A 19686-nucleotide genomic window follows, 5' to 3' on the forward strand; every position below is an offset into this window, starting at 1 on the left:
CAGATGACTCTGGTTCCTCGTCATGTCTGTCTGCTCTGTCTAAATTTGAAAATTTGTAATCTGTACCCATTATACTTGATGAATGTACCCTAACAGTTTGATTACCATATTGCAAAATAATTGTTTTGCCATATATGCCTATGATCTTCCCTGGGCCTTTCCATTCATTAGAATTGTCTCTCTTATAGCATACCATGCCTCCTTGCTGAAAAACGGAATCTGATGGCCGTACGTTATGTCTTAAAGCTCTGCGGATTCTTTCAGAGACTTCTGCTTCTAAAAAAGCTTTTCTATTGCTATGTAATGCATTCAAATGTTCAGCAAAACCAGAGCTAATTGTAGTCCCCTCCCAAGCTGGAGGCTGGTCATCCAAAATGGACGGAATTTTAGGATTTCCAACAAACACTAATTGATAAGGACTCTAGCCCCCAACCATCTGCAATGAATTCTTTGCATGTACTGCCCATGCTAAAGCTGAATTTAGCCTGCAATTTGGTCGATCTGCCAATATTCTCCGAAGCATGTCATCGATGACAGCATGATTTATTTCACAGACACCATTACTAAATGGGCTTTCTGCAGCCATATTCATAACTCTGATATTCATGTTTTCACACATATCCCTAAACTCATCATTATCAAATTCTCCCCCATTGTCCGTAAGGAATTTTGCCGGTGGACCCATTCCTGTCCCTATCCATTTTTCCACGATTTGATCCAGAATTATTCTCTTTTCTTTACTTCATACAATCGTTGATTGGCTAAATCTACAAAATGCAAAATAAATATATTATTTGCTTTATCCCAGATCTTAAGGTCCATGGCCACAATGTCGTTAATACCCCTGGCCAAAGGTAGGGTTACTATCGGTCGTGCTGGTGTCCTTCTGTACTTCCTACAAACTTCACAGTGGTCACTAACCTGGGGCGAGATTCTCCGACCCACCCCCCGCTGGGTCGGAGAACCGCCGGGGGCTGGCGTGAATCCCGCCCCCGCCGGTTGCCGAATTCTCCGGCACCGGATATTTGGCGGGGGCGGGAATCGCACCGCGCCGGTTGGCGGGCTCCCCCCCCCCCGCGATTCTCCGGCCCGGATGGCCCGAAGCCCCGCTGCTAGAATGCCTGTCCTGCCGGCGTGGATTAAACCACCTCTCTGACCGGCGGGACAAGGCGGCGCGGGCGGGCTCCGGGGTCCTGGGAGGGGGGGGGCGCTGGGCGATCTGGCCCCGGGGGGTGCCCCCATGGTGGCCTGGCCCGCAATCGGGGCCCACCGATCCGCGGGCGGGCCTGTGCCGTGGGGACACTTTTCCTTCCGCCTTCGCCACGGTCTCCACCATGGCGGAGGAGGAAGAGACTCCCTCCACTGCGCATGTGCGGGGATGCCGTGAGTGGCCGCTGATGCTCCCATGCATGCTCCGCCCAGCAATGTCATTTCCGCGCCAGCTGGCGGGGCACCAAAGGCCTTTCACGCCAGCTGGCGGGGCAGAAATCAGTCCGGTGCGGGCCTAGCCCCTCAAGGTTAAGACTCGGCCGGTCAAGATGCGGAGGATTCCGCACCTTTGGGACGGCACAATGCCGGACTGATTTGCGCCGTTTTTGGCGCCGGTCGGCGGACATCGCGCCGATTACAGAGAATTTCGCCCCTGTTCTATCAGTTTAGTATAGTCGTCATCCCTTACCCCTGCATCCTTTAATACATTTTTCAGCCTCCGAGGAGACGGATGTGCAAATTGCCTGTACAGTTTTAATACCACAAGCTTTTTATCAGCTAAAGTCCCATTTTCAACTGCCATTAACACATCCTTAACCACTCTACTTGAAATATTATTTGTCAATAATGGAATACAATAGTGTCCCGACTGTGTAAATTGTAAGTCCACCGTCTTTCCAAATACTGTTGCCTTATCCTGTTCCATATCTAGTTTCATGTGTGCTTTCTTCATCGACGGTCTGCTCAGAAGCAAAGGTATCGCACTTGATACAACATCCGTGCTGATGAAATGATTCACTCCGGCAATATTGCAAGTGATCACCACTCTTTTCAACGACTTCAGAGTATTATCATCCCCAAACCTGAAACTTGTGGAACCTTCAAATTCCTTAACCTTGTTATGATTTTCAGCATTCAAAATGGTAACATTTTAACCAGTCAACTCCACACACAGTAGATGTGCAGCCACTGTCCAATACAGCACAGTTGAAGGATTCTGCAACCAACACCCTCATTACCGGTGTAAAACTGCTTGTCAATAGGACAATGCCTTCTTTCTGGTCAGTATCTTTTTCCTCTTCTGACTCTTCCGTGTCATGTGTCGCTTCAAACACTCTATCATAACGAGTTGGACAGTTGAAAGCATAATGGTATTGAGAGTCACGTCGATTTTTCATGCCTGGGGTGCATTTCTGGGATTCGTCTTCCTATTGTAGGTTCTAACTGGGTTTCTGTCTTCATAATTTCCTTGTCTCGGTCTCCTTCTATAGTCTTGAGCCCTGTTCGTAGCCATACGATTTCGCCATCCTGTTAGTAGTGTATCGTCCATATTCTGCCTTATTGCAGGCTGACCTATTTGGGTCATCAGAGCCATCGGAATCGAATGTTTCCCCAGAAACTTTTGTAAAGCTTTTGTCATCTGTTCGAATCCTTATCAGTAAACTGAACTCCTGTCAAAACCAGGAGTCTATCCATGTTGCTCACTCTAGCACAGTCAAGTAATTTAAAGGCCAACACAGACTGTGGAAATTCCAGGTTGTGTTTCTGTAGCCTTTTATATAGTCTGCCAAATTCCATTATATGGTCTTCCATGGAGATATCCTTCATTTTCCGGAACCTATCAAAATCCGACCATGCATCATACGCACTTAACAAGTCATCTTTCTTATAAATCTTATCCATATAATGTAATAAAGTCTCCAGACCTTCTTCTGAGTCTAGCTCTTCCAATTCCAGCTCAGAAAGCACTTTGTTTCGGATTTTACTGCCATATGGTAGAGAAAGAGCCAATGCCAGACCTTGTTTTCTCTTTCCCAAAGCAGTTACCTTAGTCCACATAACTACTGCACTTCTCCATTGGTCGTACGATTCCCTTTCAGAAAATAAGGGAGGATAGTCATATCCAGCCATCTTTATCCTCGGTTCAGCCATATATCCCTTTTTTTTTTCTTTTCTCACTCACTCCTGTCATGATATTCAAACACACGTCACAACACACACATCATGATAGAAAGACCAACAGACCAATTAGCACACATAACACGACAGCTAATCACAGACAAGAGCAGACACAGTATAAGACAAGAAACATGACACCTCCTGGCCAGTCCATCTGGAGACAGGAAAAGGCCAGGACCTCATTAACAAGACACTGACACAGTCACCACGTGCTGAGTACCAAGTCAGATGTGTAAATAACTAGTTGGAATAAAACTGCGTTGTACCAATCGCAACCGTGTTGGTTCGTCTGTACCTCAGAGCACCCAACGCCTCAACTCCTTGGTTTGATCTGGAAAAGTTGTATCTTTCAACCCTTCACATTTACACAGCAACCACCCTCTGCTCCCAATTGTTAGACGTTTTAGTTGCTGTGATATGAAGAGTCTAAAGTTCTGTCCCTTTTTCACAAACACACATTTATTTCATTCCAACAGCCTTTGCACAAAACTCTAACTATACATCACCTGACAGAGGCCACCTGAAGCCCCTTTACATATCAGTGTCAATTAATGGATACTTAACATAAATGAGACAACTAATTGCAATGTCTCTTAACCCATTACTTAACATTTGTACCCTGTTTTTTTAAAATTGTTGTTTAATTTCTGTTGCTGTGACATTAGCTGCTTGGCCAGTTCACTAGTGTAAATGAAAAATTGGATCTCAATTGACTCACATGGCTAAATAAAGATTAAATAAAAATGAAGTAAATAAATTCTTGCCAGCAAGTGAGGAGTTACCACATTTGCAAGTTGTTATAGCAGTTGTGTGTTTTCCACCCACTCCAAGCACCCTTCCCCTCCTCACTGGCTCAACCCCACTCCTCACTCACCCAACTCCCCCCCCCACTCACTCATCTCCATTCTCCTCCCCCTCACTCTCCCTTCTCACCTACCCACCTCACTCACCCATCTCCTCCTCCCCTCTTCACTCACCCCTCTCCCCCTCCCCCTCCCCTCCTCACTCACCCATCTCCCCTCCTCACTCATCCACCTCCCCCCTCCCCTCCTCACTCACCCTCCCTCTCCCCTCCCCACTCCCCCCCTCCTCACTTACCCTCCCCCCCTCCCCTCCACACTCACCCACCTTCCCCATCCCCTCCTCACTCACCCACCTTCTCCCTCCCCTCCTCACTCCCCCTCCCCTCCTCACTCACCCACCATCCCTCTGCACTCCTCACTCACACTCCCCCCTCCCCTCCTCACTCACCCACCTTCCCCCTCCCCTCCCCCTCCACTCCTCACTCACCCACCTTCTCCCTCCCCTCCTCACTCCCCCTCCTCCTCCCCTCCTCACTCACCCACCTTCTCCCTCCCCTCCTCACTCACCTTCCCCCTCCCCTCCTCACTCACCTTCCCCCTCCCCTCCTCACTCACCTTCCCCCTCCCCTCCTCACTCACCTTCCCCCTCCCCTCCTCACTCACCTTCCCCCTCCCCTCCTCACTCACCTTCCCCCTCCCCTCCTCACTCACCTTCCCCCTCCCCCTCCTCACTCACCTTCCCCCTCCCCTCCTCACTCACCTTCCCCCTCCCCTCCTCACTCACCTTCCCCCTCCCCTCCTCACTCACCTTCCCCCTCCCCTCCTCACTCACCTTCCCCCTCCCCTCCCCTCCTCACTCATCCACCTTCCCCCTCTCCATCTCACTCACCCATCTTCCCCCCTCACTCTCCCCCTCCCCTCCCCTCCTCACTCCCCCTCTCCTCCCCTCCTCACTCCCCCTCTCCTCACTCACCCAACTTTCCCCTCCCCTCTCCTCCTCACTCACCCAATTTCCCCCTCCCTCCCCCTCCCCTCTCCTCCTCACTCACCCAATTTCCTCCTCCCTCCCCCTCCCTCCCCCTCCCTCCCCCTCCCCCTCCCCCTCCTCACTCACCCACCTTCCCCCACCCCTCCTCACTCCCCCTCCTCACTCCCCCTCCTCTCCTCTCTCCTCACTCCTCCTCCCTCACTCCCCCTCCCCTCCTCACTCCCCCTCCCCTCCTCACTCCCCCTCTCCTCCTCACTCCCCCTCCCCTCACCCACCATCCCTCTGCCCTCCTCACTCACACTCCCCCCTCCCCTCTTCACTCACTCACACTCCCCCCTCCACTCACTCACACTCCCCCCCTCCCCTCTTCACTCACTCACACTCCCCCCTCCCCTCTTCACTCACCCACCTTCCCCCTCCCCTCCTCACGCCCCCTCCCCCCCTCCCCTCCTCACTCCCCCTCCACTCGCCCCCTCCCCCTCCCCTCGCCCCCTCCCCCTCCCCTCGCCTCCTCCCTCGCCCCCTCCCCCCTCCCCCTCCCCCCTCCCCCTCACCCCCCTCCCCCTCCCCCCTCGCCCCCTCGCCCCCTCCCCCTCCCCCCTCCCCCTCCCCCTCCCCCCTCGCCCCCCTCCCCCTCCCCCTCGCCCCCTCCCCCCTCCCCTCGCCCCCTCCCCCCCTCCCCTCCCCCCCTCCCCCTCCCCCCTCCCCTCCCCCTCCCCCCTCCCCTCCCCCCTCCCCTCCCCCCTCCCCTCCTCACACCCCCTCCCCTCCTCACACCCCCTCCCCCTCCCCTCCTCACACCCCCTCCCTCTCCCCTCCTCACACCCCCCTCCCTCTCCCCTCCTCACACCCCCTCCATCTCCCCTCCTCACACCCCCTCCCCAATCCCCCTCCCCAAATTCCCCTCCCCCTCCTCCATCCCCCTCCCCCTCCTCCATCCCCCTCCCCCTCCTCCATCCCCCTCCCCCTCCTCCATCCTCCTCCCCCTCCTCCATCCTCCTCCCCCTCCTCCATCCTCCTCCCCCTCCTCCATCCTCCTCCCCCTCCTCCATCCTCCTCCCCCTCCTCCTCCCCCTCCTCCTCCTCCTCCTCCTCCTCCTCCTCCTCCTCCCCCCCTCCTCCTCCTCCTCCCCCCCTCCCCCTCCTCCCCCCCTCCTCCTCCTCCTCCTCCCCCTCCTCCTCCTCCTCCCCCTCCTCCTCCTCCTCCTCCTCCTCCTCCCCTCCTCCTCCTCCTCCTCCTCCCCCTCCTCCTCCTCCTCCTCCTCCCCCTCCTCCTCCTCCCCTCCTCAATCCCCCTCCTCCCCCTCCCCAATCCCCCTCCCAATCCCCCTCCCCAATCCCCCTCCCCCTCCTCAATCCCCCTCCCCCTCCTCAATCCCCCTCCCCCTCCTCAATCCCCCTCCTCAATCCCCCTCCTCAATCCCCCTCCTCAATCCCCCTCCTCAATCCCCCTCCTCAATCCCCCTCCTCAATCCCCCTCCCCCTCCTCAACCCACCTCCCCCTCCCCCTCCTCAATCCCCCTCCCCCTCCTCAATCCCCCTCCCCCTCCTCAATCCCCCTCCCCCTCCCCCTCCTCAATCCCCCTCCCCCTCCCCCTCCTCAATCCCCCCTCCCCCTCCTCAATCCCCCTCCCCCTCCCCCTCCTCAATCCCCCTCCCCCTCCTCAATCCCCCTCCCCATCCCCCTCCTCAATCCCCCTCCTCCTCCTCAATCCCCCTCCCCCTCCTCAATCCCCTTCCCCCTCCCCCTCCTCAATCCCCCTCCTCAATCCCCCTCCTCAATCCCCCTCCCCCTCCTCCCCCTCCTCAATCCCCCCTCACCCTCCTCCCCCTCCTCAATCCCCCTCCTCCCTCCCCCTCCCCTTCCCCCCTCCCCCTCCTCCCTCCCCCTCCCCCCTCCCCCTCCTCCTCCCCCCTCCCTCCTCCCCCTCCTCCTCCTCCTCAATCCCCCTCCTCCTCCTCAATCCCCCTCCTCCTCCTCAATCCCCCTCCTCCTCCTCAATCCCCCTCCTCCTCAATCCCCCTCCTCCTCCTCAATCCCCCTCCTCACTCACCCACTTTTGTAAGGGCCACGAAGAATCCAGCACGAGTTTTAAGGATACAAAATAATAACGTTTATTTACTATAACAATATATACATAACAGTAGCAGTAGCAGTACCTTCTCCTTCCTGCTGGTTCCTGAACTGGCCAGTTTATTTATACTAGGAGTTTCTCCGATCCCCTCATTGGGGAAGTTCATACTCCCATAGGATTGTGGGATAGTCATTAGTCGCCAGCCAATCGTAAGTAGGCAGGTTATAACACCCACCTTCCCTCTCCCCTCCTCACACACCTTCCCCCTCCCCTCCTCACTCAGCCATCTAACCTCCTCACACTCTGCCCCTCCCCTCCCCTCCTCACTCCCCCCTCCCCCTCCCTCCTCACTCACCCAACTTCCCCCTCCCCTCCTCACTCACCCAACTTCCCCCTCCCCTCCCCTCCTCACTCACCCAACTTCCCCTCCCCTCCTCACTCACCCAAATTTCCCCTCCCCTCTCCTCCTCACTCACCCAACTTCCCCTTCCCTCCCCCTCCCCTCCCCTCCTCCCTCCCCCCTCCCCTCCTTCCTCTCCCCTCCTCACTCACCCACCTTCCCCCTCCCCTCCTCACTCACCCACCTTCACCCTTCCCTCCTCACTCACCCACCTTCCCCCTCCCCTCCTCACTCACCCACCTTCACCCTTCCCTCCTCACTCACCCACCTTCACCCTCCCTTCCTCCCTACCCTCCCCTCCCCTCCCCGCTCCCCCCCTCACTCACCCACCTTCACCCTCACTCCACCTCCACTCCTCACTCCTCCTCCCTCTCCCCCCTCACTCACCATCCCCCTCCCCTCCTCACTCACCCAACTTCCCCCTTCCCTCCTCACTCCCCCTCCCCTCCTCAGTCCCCCTCCCCTCCTCACACACCCACCATCCCCCTCCCCTCCTCCCTCACCCACCTCCTCCCTATAAACCAACGGGATTTGGGGAACTCAGGAGACTTTTTCACCCAGAGTGGGGTGGGAGTCTGGAACTCGCTGCCTGAGAGGGTGGTGGAGGAATGAACCTTCATAACATGTTAGAAGTATTTAGATGAGCACTTGAAACACCGTGGCACACAAGGCTGCGGACTAAGTGCTGGGAAATGGGATTAGGATAGGTGCTTGATGGACAACACAAACTCGATGGGCCGAAGGGCCTCTTTCTTGTGCTGTAAAACTCTGTGACTCGATGGCAGCTTTGGTTAGCCTCCCATGGCCGAATAGCTCGTTCACATTCATTGCTGGGGACTGGGGTAGAGAGAGAGCGAGAAAGGTGGCGACTGACAACCCACAGTATCAAACCCCAACCTCAGCCTAAATTTGTGGCGTTGGGGTTAGTGACCAGTCCCAGTTGCCCCTCTCTCTGTCTAATTTTCCATTATGTATGGACTGTACTCACTCCCTTAACAAAGAACCCAAAGGAACATTAACAATCCGGCAAATAATCCCAACCCGGTACAATTCTGATGGCTATATTATCTTAAAATATATATATTAAATCTTCCCGGGACCATCCTAAAACTTTGGAAACGATTAAATGGTCACAATAAATTCCAACACTACTCACTCGTTCTCTCAGACTCTCACCGGGGGCCCTGTTCCTTCTTTCGATTCCCGAAGTGCTAAATGAATGATTAATAATAACAATTTTTTTTTACACACACACACACACATTAAATTTCTGCAATAATAATAAAACCAAGTAGCTGAATGGCAGACATAGAACGCAGTGGCACTTTGAGAGTTACCTGGCTGTTGGACATTGTCCTTTTAGCCTCTCCCAGCTCTGTAGCTTCCACTCTGCTTTTACTTAAGAACAAAATAAAAAGCTGCTTTGAGAAACTGACGAGGCTCAAATCCCTCCTCCAACACACGTAACCGAGTCAGAGCTGTGGGGTTGTTCCTGCAACGTTTGTCTGTGGTTTTGTCGTTTGCTTTTATTTCCCTGCCTGCCACTGTTGAGTGAGAGAGTGTTTTAATCATTTTTTGCATTCAACCATTTTTCACTGATAACCCTCCGCCCTCTCCCTGTTTTAGTGATGTTAGTTGATATATTGTCCAAAAAACAACAAGCAGAATTCCACAGCTCTTCATAGAATCCCTACATTACCATTCGGCCCATTGAATTTGCATCGACCCTCTGAAAGAGCACCCTTCCTCGGCCCACTCCCCTGCCCCATCCTCGTAACCCCACCGAACCTTTTGGACACCAGGGGGCAATTTAGCCCGGCCAATCCACCTAACCTGCCCACCTTTGCACTGTGGGAGGAAACCGGAGCACCCAGAGGAAACCCACGCACTCACGGGGAGAACGTGCAAACTCCACGTAGACAGTGACCCGAGGCCGGAATTGAACCCGGGACCCTGGCGCTTTGAGGCAGCAGTGACGTGGGTTCTTCTACACCCACCTGAGGGGGTGGGTTAACATCTCGTACGAAAACATGCAGGACATTACTTTTCACTGTACTTCAGTACACGTGACAATAAATCTAAATCTAACAGCACTGACTGTGCAGCACTCCCTCAGTACTGCACAAGGAGTTCCAGCATAAGCATTGAGCTCAAACTTTAGGGTGGGACATGAATCCACCTTCAGTCTCAGAGAGCCTAGTCATTTACATGAGGACAATTAGGATCATTTGCTTTGTCGAAAAGCCAATGCAAAGGAGAAATGAATGAAGTTGAATTGAGAGGCTCTGTTATGGTTCGGCTGAGGGTCATAGCAATAAAACCTTCAGCAAACATTTAGTTTTGATGCCCGGAGATGTTTCTTTGTTTGAAAGGGACTCACAACTCTGTAAACCAATATCCAAGAGGTGGGGGTGGGTCTAAAGTGACTACAGGTTGTTTCCTTTGGAGCAGAGAAGGCTGATGGGGGTGGGGGGGGACGGGGACGGGGGGACCTGATTGAGGTGTGTAAGATTCTGGGGGGGGTGGACAAAGTGGAGAAGAAGCTGCTGTTCCCCTGAGGTGACGGGCCAATAATTTTAAGGCAGAATATTCTTAAAATGAGGAACTGGGGTTTAGATTTGAGGAAACTTGGAGTATCGTGTTCAATTCTGGTCACCTACACTACCAGAAGGATGTGGAGGCTTTAGAGAGGGTGCAGAAGAGATTTACCAGGATGTGGCCTGGTATGGAGGGCATTAGCTATGAGGAGCGGTTGAATAAACTCGGCTTATTCTCACTGGAACGACGGAGGGTGAGGGGCGACCTGATAGAGGCCGACAAAATTATGAGGGGCATAAACAGAGTGGATAGTCAGAGGCTTTTTCCCAGGGTAGAGGGGTCAATTACTAGGGGGCATAGTTTTAAGGTGCGAGGGGCAAGATTTAGAGGAGATGTACGAGGCAGTTTTTTACGCAGAGGGTAGTGGGTGCCTGGAACTCGCTGCCGGAGGAGGTGGTGGAAGCAGGGACGATAGTGACATTTAAGGGGCATCTTGACAAATACATGAATAGGATGGGAATAGAGGGATATAGACCCAGGAAGTGTCGAAGATTTTAGTTTAGACGGGCAGCATCGTCGGCGCGGGCTTGGAGGGCCGAAGGGCCTGTTCCTGTGCTGTACTTTTCTTTGTTCTTTGTTCTTTGAAACCTTTTCACCCAGAGGGTGGTGGGAGTCTGGGAGGGTGGTGGGAGTCTGGGAGGGTGGTGGGCGTCTGGGAGGGTGGTGGGAGTCTGGGAAGGTGGTAGAGGTGGGGAAACTCACATCCTTTTAAAAGCACCATTTGCGCACTTGAAATGGCGTAAATTTCAAGGCTATGGGCCAACTGCTGGGAAGTGGGATGGGTGTAGATTTCATGTGATTTTGTTGGTGCAGACTCAGTGGGTTCCTTCTGTACTGTATGACCCTAATTACTTTAAAGGGGAACAAGTTCCTGAAAAAAGCAAGGTTTCCAGTAATAAGGATTTAGTTGCCATTTAATTAAGATCAGCAGTTTCAGAGAGTTTGCTCAGTTGACTGTGGGGTTTTCCGTGGTCTCTTCACAGTTGAGTGTGTGTTATTGGCGATGCTGTCCAATCGAACACCCTGTTCCGCCAGAGACAAGCAGAGGATCCCGTGGCAACATCCCTTCTCTAAGAACTGACACCTATTAGACTACATCATTGTCCGGGCGAGGGACCGCAAAGATGTCCACATCTTTGTGTGGGGCAGCATGGTAACGCAGTGGTTAGTACAGTTGCTTCACAGCTCCAGGGTCCCGGATGCGATCCCTGGCTCGAGTCACTGGCTGTGCGGAGTCTGCACGTTCTCCCCGTGTCTGCGTGGGTTTCCTCCGGGTGCTCCGGTTTCCTCCCACAGTCCAACGATGTACCGGTTAGGTGGATTGGCCATGATAAATTGCCATTAGTGTCCAAAAAGGTGAAGTGGGGGTTGCTGGGTTACGGGGATAGTGTAGATACGTGGGCTTGAGTAGGGTGCTCTTTGTAAGGGCTGGTGCAGACTCGATGGGCCGAATGGCCTCCTTCGGCACTGTAAATTCTATGATTTCTATAATCACTCCCACTCCGACCAGAGTCGGCGACTTCTGGATTGACCACTGGCTAATCCGCTCTATCATCTCCATCAACCTGACCCCAAACTGGCAGAGGCAGGAATAACTCTGCGCAAGAGACTCAATGCCACTGGATTCAAAGACCCGGAGAAGAAAGAGCTGCTCAGCCAGGGCCTCAGAGATAACCTGGTGACGACCAAGGAGCCCGAGACATAGAGAGACCGAGCCATAGAGAGCCCACAATGCCTGGTATGCACTAAAACACACCTCCACAATGTGCACAGCTCCACAATGTGCGCAGCTCCACAATGTCCTCCACAATGTGCACAGCTCCACAATGTGCACAGCTCCACAATGTGCGCAGCTCCACAATGTCCTCCACAATGTGCGCAGCTCCACAATGTGCGCAGCTCCACAATGTCCTCCACAATGTGCACAGCTCCACAATGTGCGCAGCTCCACAATGTCCTCCACAATGTGCACAGCTCCACAATGTGCACAGCTCCACAATATCCTCCACAATGTGCACAGCTCCACAATGTGCGCAGCTCCACAATGTCCTCCACAATGTGCACAGCTCCACAATGTGCACAGCTCCATAATGTCCTCCACAATGTGCGCAGCTCCACAATGTCCTCCACAATGTGCACAGCTCCACAATGTGCACAGCTCCACAATGTCCTCCACAATGTGCGCAGCTCCACAATGTGCGCAGCTCCACAATGTCCTCCACAATGTGCGCAGCTCCACAATGTGCACAGCTCCACAATGTGCACAGCTCCACAATGTCCTCCACAATGTGCACAGCTCCACAATGTGCGCAGCTCCACAATGTGCACAGCTCCACAATGTGCGCAGCTCCACAATGTCCTCCACAATGTGCACAGCTCCACAATGTGCACAGCTCCACAATGTCCTCCACAATGTGCGCAGCTCCACAATGTGCGCAGCTCCACAATGTCCTCCACAATGTGCACAGCTCCACAATGTGCGCAGCTCCACAATGCCCTCCACAATGTGCACAGCTCCACAATGTGCGCAGCTCCACAATGTCCTCCACAATGTGCACAGCTCCACAATGTGCGCAGCTCCACAATGTCCTCCACAATGTGCACAGCTCCACAATGCCCTCCACAATGTGCACAGCTTCACAATGTCCTCCACAATGTGCACAGCTCCACAATGTGCACAGCTCCACAATGCCCTCCACAATGTGCACAGCTCCACAATGCCCTCCACAATGTGCACAGCTTCACAATGTCCTCCACAATGTGCGCAGCTCCACAATGTGCACAGCTCCACAATGTCCTCCACAATGTGCACAGCTCCACAATGTCCTCCACAATGTGCACAGCTCCACAATGCCCTCCACAATGTGCACAGCTTCACAATGTCCTCCACAATGTGCACAGCTCCACAATGTGCGCAGCTCCACAATGTGCACAGCTCCACAATGCCCTCCACAATGTGCACAGCTTCACAATGTCCTCCACAATGTGCATAGCTCCACAATGTGCACAGCTCCACAATGCCCTCCACAATGTGCGCAGCTCCACAATGTGCGCAGCTCCACAATGTCCTCCACAATGTGCGCAGCTCCACAATGTGCACAGCTCCACAATGTGCACAGCTCCACAATGTGCACAGCTTCACAATGTCCTCCACAATGTGCATAGCTCCACAATGTGCGCAGCTCCACAATGTCCTCCACAATGTGCGCAGCTCCACAATGTGCGCAGCTCCACAATGTGCACAGCTCCACAATGGCCTCCACAATGTGCACAGCTTCACAATGTCCTCCACAATGTGCATAGCTCCACAATGTGCATAGCTCCACAATGTGCGCAGCCCCACAATGTGCGCAGCTCCACAATGTGCACAGCTCCACAATGTGCGCAGCCCCACAATGTGCATAGCTCCACAATGTGCATAGCTCCACAATGTGCGCAGCCCCACAATGTGCGCAGCTCCACAATGTCCTCCACAATGTGCGCAGCTTCACAATGTCCTCCACAATGTGCACAGCTCCACAATGTCCTCCACAATGTGCGCAGCTCCACAATGTGCGCAGCTCCACAATGTGCACAGCTCCACAATGTGCACAGCTCCACAATGTGCGCAGCTCCACAATGTGCACAGCTCCACAATGTGCGCAGCTCCACAATGTGCGCAGCTCCACAATGTGCACAGCTCCACAATGTGCGCAGCGCCACAATGTCCTCCACAATGTGCACAGCTCCACAATGTGCACAGCTCCACAATGTGCGCAGCTCCACAATGTGCACAGCTCCACAATGTGCGCAGCGCCACAATGTCCTCCACAATGTGCACAGCTCCACAATGTCCTCCACAATGTGCACAGCTCCACAATGTCCTCCACAATGTGCACAGCTCCACAATGTGCGCAGCTCCACAATGTGCGCAGCTCCACAATGTGCGCAGCTCCACAATGTGCACAGCTCCACAATGTGCACAGCTCCACAATGTGCGCAGCTCCACGATGTCCTCCACAATGTGCGCAGCTCCACAATGTGCACAGCTCCACAATGTGCGCAGCTTCACAATGTGCACAGCTCCACAATGTGCGCAGCTCCACAATGTGCGCAGCTCCACAATGTGCACAGCTCCACAATGTGCGCAGCGCCACAATGTCCTCCACAATGTGCACAGCTCCACAATGTCCTCCACAATGTGCGCAGCTCCACAATGTGCACAGCTCCACAATGTGCGCAGCGCCACAATGTCCTCCACAATGTGCACAGCTCCACAATGTCCTCCACAATGTGCGCAGCTCCACAATGTGCACAGCTCCACAATGTGCACAGCTCCACAATGCCCTCCACAATGTGCACAGCTCCACAATGTGCGCAGCTCCACAATGTCCTCCACAATGTGCACAGCTCCACAATGTGCGCAGCTCCACAATGTCCTCCACAATGTGCACAGCTCCACAATGCCCTCCACAATGTGCACAGCTTCACAATGTCCTCCACAATGTGCACAGCTCCACAATGTGCACAGCTCCACAATGCCCTCCACAATGTGCACAGCTCCACAATGCCCTCCACAATGTGCACAGCTTCACAATGTCCTCCACAATGTGCGCAGCTCCACAATGTGCACAGCTCCACAATGTCCTCCACAATGTGCACAGCTCCACAATGTCCTCCACAATGTGCACAGCTCCACAATGCCCTCCACAATGTGCACAGCTTCACAATGTCCTCCACAATGTGCACAGCTCCACAATGTGCGCAGCTCCACAATGTGCACAGCTCCACAATGCCCTCCACAATGTGCACAGCTTCACAATGTCCTCCACAATGTGCATAGCTCCACAATGTGCACAGCTCCACAATGCCCTCCACAATGTGCGCAGCTCCACAATGTGCGCAGCTCCACAATGTCCTCCACAATGTGCGCAGCTCCACAATGTGCACAGCTCCACAATGTGCACAGCTCCACAATGTGCACAGCTCCACAATGTGCACAGCTTCACAATGTCCTCCACAATGTGCATAGCTCCACAATGTGCGCAGCTCCACAATGTCCTCCACAATGTGCGCAGCTCCACAATGTGCGCAGCTCCACAATGTGCACAGCTCCACAATGGCCTCCACAATGTGCACAGCTTCACAATGTCCTCCACAATGTGCATAGCTCCACAATGTGCATAGCTCCACAATGTGCGCAGCCCCACAATGTGCGCAGCTCCACAATGTGCACAGCTCCACAATGTGCGCAGCCCCACAATGTGCATAGCTCCACAATGTGCATAGCTCCACAATGTGCGCAGCCCCACAATGTGCGCAGCTCCACAATGTGCGCAGCTCCACAATGTCCTCCACAATGTGCGCAGCTTCACAATGTCCTCCACAATGTGCACAGCTCCACAATGTCCTCCACAATGTGCGCAGCTCCACAATGTGCGCAGCTCCACAATGTGCGCAGCTCCACAATGTGCACAGCTCCACAATGTGCACAGCTCCACAATGTGCGCAGCTCCACAATGTGCACAGCTCCACAATGTGCGCAGCTCCACAATGTGCGCAGCTCCACAATGTGCACAGCTCCACAATGTGCGCAGCGCCACAATGTCCTCCACAATGTGCACAGCTCCACAATGTGCACAGCTCCACAATGTGCGCAGCTCCACAATGTGCACAGCTCCACAATGTGCGCAGCGCCACAATGTCCTCCACAATGTGCACAGCTCCACAATGTCCTCCACAATGTGCACAGCTCCACAATGTCCTCCACAATGTGCACAGCTCCACAATGTGCGCAGCTCCACAATGTGCGCAGCTCCACAATGTGCGCAGCTCCACAATGTGCACAGCTCCACAATGTGCACAGCTCCACAATGTGCGCAGCTCCACGATGTCCTCCACAATGTGCGCAGCTCCACAATGTGCACAGCTCCACAATGTGCGCAGCTTCACAATGTGCACAGCTCCACAATGTGCGCAGCTCCACAATGTGCGCAGCTCCACAATGTGCACAGCTCCACAATGTGCGCAGCGCCACAATGTCCTCCACAATGTGCACAGCTCCACAATGTCCTCCACAATGTGCGCAGCTCCACAATGTGCACAGCTCCACAATGTGCGCAGCGCCACAATGTCCTCCACAATGTGCACAGCTCCACAATGTCCTCCACAATGTGCGCAGCTCCACAATGTGCACAGCTCCACAATGTGCACAGCTCCACAATGTGCGCAGCGCCACAATGTCCTCCACAATGTGCACAGCTCCACAATGTGCACAGCTCCACAATGTGCGCAGCGCCACAATGTCCTCCACAATGTCCTCCAAAATGTGCGCAGCTTCACAATGTGCGCAGCTCCACAATGTGCGCAGTTTCACAATGTGCACAGCTCCACAATGTCCTCCACAATGTGCGCAGCTCCACAATGTGCGCAGCTCCACAATGTGCGCAGCTCCACAATGTCCTCCACAATGTGCGCAGCTCCACAATGTCCTCCACAATGTGCACAGCTCCACAATGTGCACAGCTCCACAATGTGCGCAGCTCCACAATGTCCTCCACAATGTGCGCAGCTCCACAATGTCCTCCACAATGTGCGCAGCTCCACAATGTCCTCCACAATGTGCACAGCTCCACAATGTGCGCAGCTCCACAATGTGCACAGCTCCACAATGTCCTCCACAATGTGCGCAGCTCCACAATGACCTCCACAATGTGCGCAGCTCCACAATGTCCTCCACAATGTGCACAGCTCCACAATGTCCTCCACAATGTGCACAGCTCCACAATGTCCTCCACAATGTGCACAGCTCCACAATGTGCGCAGCTCCACAATGTGCACAGCTCCACAATGTCCTCCACAATGTGCACAGCTCCACAATGTCCTCCACAATGTGCACAGCTCCACAATGTGCGCAGCTCCACAATGTGCGCAGCTCCACAATGTGTACAGCTCCACAATGTCCTCCACAATGTGCGCAGCTCCACAATGTGCACAGCTCCACAATGTCCTCCACAATGTGCACAGCTCCACAATGTGCACAGCTCCACAATGTCCTCCACAATGTGCACAGCTCCACAATGTCCTCCACAATGTGCGCAGCTCCACAATGTGCACAGCTCCACAATGTCCTCCACAATGTGCACAGCTCCACAATGTCCTCCACAATGTGCACAGCTCCACAATGTGCGCAGCTCCACAATGTGTACAGCTCCACAATGTCCTCCACAATGTGCGCAGCTCCACAATGTCCTCCACAATGTGCGCAGCTCCACAATGTGCACAGCTCCACAATGTCCTCCACAATGTGCACAGCTCCACAATGTGCGCAGCTCCACAATGTGTACAGCTCCACAATGTCCTCCACAATGTGCGCAGCTCCACAATGTCCTCCACAATGTGCGCAGCTCCACAATGTGCACAGCTCCACAATGTACGCAGCTCCACAATGTGCACAGCTCCACAATGTCCTCCACAATGTGCGCAGCTCCACAATGTCCTCCACAATGTGCACAGCTCCACAATGTGCACAGCTCCACAATGTGCGCAGCTCCACAATGTCCTCCACAATGTGCACAGCTCCACAATGTGCACAGCTCCACAATGTCCTCCACAATGTGCGCAGCTCCACAATGTGCGCAGCTCCACAATGTCCTCCACAATGTGCGCAACTCCACAATGTGCACAGCTCCACAATATCCTCCACAATGTGCACAGCTCCACAATGTGCACAGCTCCACAATGTGCGCAGCTCCACAATGTCCTCCACAATGTGCGCAGCTCCACAATGTGCACAGCTCCACAATGTCCTCCACAATGTGCACAGCCCCACAATGTGTGCAGCTCCACAATGTCCTCCACAATGTGCACAGCTCCACAATGTGGGCAGCTCCACAATGTCCTCCACAATGTGCACAACCCCACAATGTGGGCAGCTCCACAATGTCCTCCACAATGTGGGCAGCTCCACAATGTCCTCCACAATGTGCGCAGCTCCACAATATCCTCCACAATGTGCGCAGCTCCACAATGTGCGCAGTTCCACAATGTCCTCCACAATGTGCACAGCTCCACAATGTGCGCAGCTCCACAATGTCCTCCACAATGTGCACAACCCCACAATGTGGGCAGCTCCACAATGTCCTCCACAATGTGCACAGCTCCACAATGTCCTCCACAATGTGCACAGCCCCACAATGTGCGCAGCTCTACAATGTCCTCCACAATGTGCACAGCTCCACAATGTGCGCAGCTCCATAATGTCCTCCACAATGTGCGCAGCTCCACAATATCCTCCACAATGTGCGCAGCTCCACAATGTGCGCAGCTCCACAATGTCCTCCACAATGTGCACAGCTCCACAATGTGCGCAGCTCCACAATGTCCTCCACAATGTGCACAACCCCACAATGTGGGCAGCTCCACAATGTCCTCCACAATGTGCACAGCTCCACAATGTCCTCCACAATGTGCACAACCCCACAATGTGGGCAGCTCCACAATGTCCTCCACAATGTGCGCAGCTCTACAATGTCCTCCACAATGTGCACAGCTCCACAATGTGCGCAGCTCCACAATGTGCACAGCTCCACAATGTGCGCAGCTCTACAATGTCCTCCACAATGTGCACAGCTCCACAATGTGCGCAGCTCCATAATGTCCTCCACAATGTGCGCAGCTCCACAATGTCCTCCACAATGTGCGCAGCTCCACAATGTCCTCCACAATGTGCACAGCTCCACAATGTGCGCAGCTCCACAATGTGCACAGCTCCACAATGTGCGCAGCTCCACAATGTCCTCCACAATGTGCGCAGCTCCACAATGTGCACAGCTCCACAATGTCCTCCACAATGTGCACAGCTCCACAATGTGCGCAGCTCCACAATGTCCTCCACAATGTGCACAGCTCCACAATGTGCGCAGCTCCACAATGTCCTCCACAATGTGCGCAGCTCCACAATGTGCACAGCTCCACAATGTCCTCCACAATGTGCACAGCTCCACAATGTGCGCAGCTCCACAATGTCCTCCACAATGTGCGCAGCTCCACAATGTGCGCAGCTCCACAATGTCGTCCACAATGTGCACAGCTCCACAATGTCCTCCACAATGTGCGCAGCTCCACAATGTCCTCCACAATGTGCACAGCTCCACAATGTGCACAGCTCCACAATGTCCTCCACAATGTGCACAGCTCCACAATGTGCGCAGCTCCACAATGTCCTCCACAATGTGCGCAGCTCCACAATGTCCTCCACAATGTGCACAGCTCCACAATGTGCACAGCTCCACAATGTGCGCAGCTCCACAATGTCCTCCACAATGTGCACAGCTCCACAATGTGCGCAGCTCCACAATGTGCGCAGCTCCACAATGTCGTCCACAATGTGCACAGCTCCACAATGTCCTCCACAATGTGCACAGCTCCACAATGTGCGCAGCTCCACAATGTCCTCCACAATGTGCGCAGCTCCACAATGTGCACAGCTCCACAGTGTGCGCAGCTCCACACTGTGCGCAGCTCCACAATGTTCTCCACAATGTGCACAGCTCCACAATGTGCGCAGCTCCACAATGTGCACAGCTCCACAATGTGCACAGCTCCACAATGTGCGCAGCTCCACAATGTGCGCAGCTCCACAATGTCCTCCACAATGTGCGCAGCTCCACAATG

The 19686-nt window shown here is 54.0% G+C and overlaps 1 protein-coding gene across 1 annotated transcript in view; it reads right to left on the minus strand.

The window, feature by feature from the left end:
• Window positions 1–8828, minus strand: part of LOC140392119 (P2Y purinoceptor 3) — a 59376-nt gene extending 50548 nt beyond the window's left edge. Inside the window, exons 1-2 of the mRNA XM_072477433.1 lie at window positions 8772–8828; window positions 8591–8645 (exon numbers count right to left, since the gene is read on the minus strand). The gene's annotated coding sequence lies outside the window, so the exon portion shown is untranslated. The remainder of the gene's footprint in view (window positions 1–8590; window positions 8646–8771) is intronic.
• Between the last annotated feature and the right edge of the window lie 10858 nt (window positions 8829–19686).

The sequence above is a fragment of the Scyliorhinus torazame genome, chromosome 15 (genome assembly GCF_047496885.1).
Source record: "Scyliorhinus torazame isolate Kashiwa2021f chromosome 15, sScyTor2.1, whole genome shotgun sequence".
Lineage (NCBI taxonomy): Eukaryota > Metazoa > Chordata > Chondrichthyes > Carcharhiniformes > Scyliorhinidae > Scyliorhinus > Scyliorhinus torazame.